General features: G+C 46.4%; 1 pseudogene; it reads right to left on the reverse strand.

Moving 5' to 3' along the window:
• Nucleotides 1–1,915: 1,915 nt before the first annotated feature.
• LOC138846111 (large ribosomal subunit protein uL6 pseudogene) lies at nt 1,916–2,876 on the reverse strand (annotated as a pseudogene).
• Between the last annotated feature and the right edge of the window lie 1,135 nt (nt 2,877–4,011).

Below are 4,011 nucleotides of genomic sequence, written 5' to 3' on the forward strand. Positions count from 1 at the left end.
AGGTGGCAGTCTCTTTCTTCGCCAGGGTCTAAAATTTCAAACAGCTAGTTCTATTAAAGAGATGTGGTAGGAAGGATTAAGGCTGACCAACTATCCCTAAGTCCCCTAACCTGTGCCACACACCTTCTCACCATTTCACCCTCAGCCATAATCCACAAGGCAATGAATAAGAGCTGAATAAACTGAGCCGGCGCCGTGGCTCAATAGGCTAATCCTCCACCTTGCGGCGCCGGCACACCGGGTTCTAGTCCCGGTTGGGGCGCCGGATTCTGTCCCGGTTGCCCCTCTTCCAGGCCAGCTCTCTGCTATGGCCAGGGAGTGCAGTGGAGGATGGCCCAGGTGCTTGGGCCCTGCACCCCATGGGAGACCAGGAAAAGCACCTGTCTCCTGGCTCCTGCCAGGATCAGCGCGGTGCGCCGGCTGCAGCGGCGGCCATTGGAGGGTGAACCAACGGCAAAGGAAGACCTTTCTCTCTGTCTCTCTCTCTCACTGTCCACTCTGCCTGTCAAAAAAAAAAAAAAAAGAGCTGAATAAACTGAGCTGGCACAGGCTACACTGCAAGCTGCCACACATGGCAGACAACCTACCCCCAATCTTCCCCTCCACGGTCTCAAGTAGAGAGTCAACCCTGTTGGGTAACTGGATGCCGTCAACAAGCACAGGATTCGAAGCTGCCTCATTTGTGTTTTTGTTTAAAATAAATCAGGAGGGAACGTTACTTGCCAGAGTGGCCCCAATGCCCCACCCCTAGGTTGATGCCATAAGCTACCTCCAAGGCAGACACACCTTTACGTTGGGTTGGAATTTTAACTAAAAAGAATTATATATGTGGGGCCTTGTTTGGATCCTGATTTGAACAAACCAGTCAGATTAAAGGTATCTTGAGACAACTGGGAAATTTAAATATGGACTGCTAGATAAAATTAAAGATTTCTCTTTGCTTTTATTAGGAGTGATTATGGCATTATGGTTTTGTAAAAGATACAAGGCCTTACTGGTTAACAATGTATACAGTAAAATGACCCAATTTCTAGAGTTTGTTTTAAAATATACCAACAAGGAAAGGGTAGGGAGGGCAAATGAAACAAGACCAGCAAACTAGTTACAATTTCTTAAAATGAGTGAAAGACACATGGAGGTTCATTGTATTATTCCTCGTATTTTTATGTATGTTTGAAAGTTTCATTAGAAATAAAAAATAAAAACAATAACAAGAGGGGAAGCATCGCAGGTCTTCCTCCTGCTGAGGAAGGGAGTTCTGTTGAGGAGTAAGAGAGAAAGGCCTGTAGTTTCTCCTCACAAGAAATGACAATAATGTGCCATGGACAGACCACCAGAACAAGTTTATCAAACATTCACCTAATACTTACTTTCTGCCAGGTGCTGGGATATGACCAATAAATAAGAAAAGTTGTAAATTCACTGCACATCCACCTGTGTCAAGCACTTTCACAAACATATCCTGTGTTTTAATCCTCATTATAATGTTGCTCAGCAAGGTAGAGATTTTTTTTTTTTTTTTTTTTTTGACAGGCAGAGTGGACAGTGAGAGAGAGAGACAGACAGAGAGAAAGATCTTCCTTTGCCGTTGGTTCACCCTCCAATGGCCGCTGCGGCCGGCGCACCACGCTGATCCGAAGCCAGGAGCCAGGTGCTTCTCCTGGTGTGCCGGCGCCGCAAGGTGGAGGATTAGCCTAGTGAGCCACGGCGCCGGCCCCCAAGAGTCTTTCAAAAGTCCCACCTGCTCACAGAAGCTTCCCCAAGCCCCTGGGCAAACTAACCCACTCTCGTTTTCTAACACAGCTCTCAACACACATTTTTTTTTTCTCAAATCAATATATCTTTTATTACGTTACTAAAATACCACAGATTATAGTCCAGGTTCTTGTTTCTGTGGCCAGACAACTTTTAGATCTTATTCATCAGCCTGCTGAGCTATTTCTTTTTCAGACACAGATACCATCCAAAATTTTTGTGATATCCTTCTTTTTAAGTGTTGTTGCCTGAGGAATCAAAATGGCTGAATTTGAAACAAGTTCAGGGGCCGGCGCTGTGGTGCAATGGGTTAAAGCCCTGGCCTGAAGCACTGGCATCCCATATGGGTGTCGGTTCTAGTCCTGGCTGCTCCTCTTCCCATCCAGCTCTCTGCTATGGCCTGGGAAAGCAGTAGAAGATGGTCCAAGTCCTTGGGCCCCTATACCCACGTGGGAGTCCAGGAAGAAGCTCCTGGCTCCTGGCTTCGGATCAGCGTGGCTCCAGTCATTGCAGCCATTTGGAGAGTGGACCAGCGGAGGGAAGACCTTTCTCTCTGTCTCTCTCTCTCACTGTCTGTAACTCTACCTGTCAAAGAAATAAATAAAAATCTTAAAAAAAAAAAAAAGAAACAAGTTCAATGTCATTTCCTTCAAGGATTAATTCATCTTTCAGGGTTTGAGATACTGAACAAGCAATACCTGGTCTCATACAAACCCTTGGAATACACTTTTCACCCAAGACATTTTGGAATTCTCCTGAATAAGCATGTTGATGGGGAAGTGGGCATACACAGATCTCATCTTGTCACAGAAGGCCAGCGTAAGCCCCCTGAGCATAGTCTGCCCGTGAGTACAGACAGTGCAAACAGTTGCCAGTTCCTTTCTGTTTCCCCGTTTGTCAACCTGGAGGCCTCTTTGCTTTTCTTTCCAAGGATGCTGAGTTCTACACTGATGTGACTGAAGTCCCTCCACAGGATTCCTCTGGGACCCTTCACAGTACCTCTGTGCCCTGCAGGTCGATGCTGACATTTTCTGGAATTCAACAGTCTGACTGCTAAGAATGGTCTTCAATCTTGCAGTAGATGCGGCAAAGAAAGACGCCCTCGACACACATCTTACCATAACATGCTTCACAGACTAACTCCCCTAGAATCCACCGTCATTCCTATGGGCCACCAAACTGCAGAATCCATCCTGAGTCCACCAACTGTTAGAGCAGTGCCGTGCACTTCACTGCCACCTATCAATGAGTCACATGAAATAAAGACCTTTCCCTGGCAAGTGCAACCAGCACAATTTTTCCACCCTTCCAACACCCCTTCTGATGTTTCTTCTCCTTCTTTTGCTACTAGACTATTCAATCTAGCATGTCTTAACATACATCAGTGATTGTTGAATATCCACAAATGATCAGAAGTAAAGAAAAATACCAAGGCTGAAACCTTTTCTATGAAGCAGTATTTCCTGATGAAGACACCCAGTGTAAACAGAGACACTCTAAGAAAACACCAGACCAGCTTATGTTTTTGAAAGATGATTTTGTTTCAAGAAGGGAGCTAGTCTCCTTCCTTTTGGAAAAGATCACTTTTTCCTTCTCCTTTTTTCTAGAAATGGCTTTTTTTAAGGTCTTTGAGCCGCTGGTCCGCTCCCCAGTTGGCCACAACGGCTGGAGCTGCGCCAATCTGAAGCCAGAAGCCACGAGCCAGGAGTTTCTTCTGGGTCTCCCACGTGGGTGCAGGGGCCCAAGCACTTGGGACATCCTCCACTGCTTTCCCAGGCCATAGTAGACAGGAGCAGCCGGGACTAGAACCAGCACCCATATGGGATGCCGGCACCGCAGGCAGGCGGAGAATTAACCTAGTGTGCCATGGCGCCGGCCCTGGTTGTTCAGCCTTTTAACAACTGCTGTGCTCCTAACATTCTGGGATCAGCTATTTTCTTCTACTACTTTGTCCTTCCCTCTGTGTCTTCCCAAGCTAACATCATGCTTTTCTGCCATTCTTCTGAATATAATGGTGAATGTTCCTTCTGTGGATATATGCCCACAAAAACAAGTCTCCATTACCTAACAAGTTCTTTTTTTATTGTTTTTTATTTTTTTGACAGGCAGAGTTAGAGAGAGAGAGAGAGAGAGAGAGAGAGAGAGAGAGAAAGGTCTTCCTTTTTCCATTGGTTCACCCTCCAAGTGGCTGCTAGGAGCCAGGTGCTCCCTCCTGGTCTCCCACGCAGGTGCAGGGCCCAAGGACCTGGGCCATCC

Source organism: Oryctolagus cuniculus, chromosome 1 (genome assembly GCF_964237555.1).
Source record: "Oryctolagus cuniculus chromosome 1, mOryCun1.1, whole genome shotgun sequence".
Lineage (NCBI taxonomy): Eukaryota > Metazoa > Chordata > Mammalia > Lagomorpha > Leporidae > Oryctolagus > Oryctolagus cuniculus.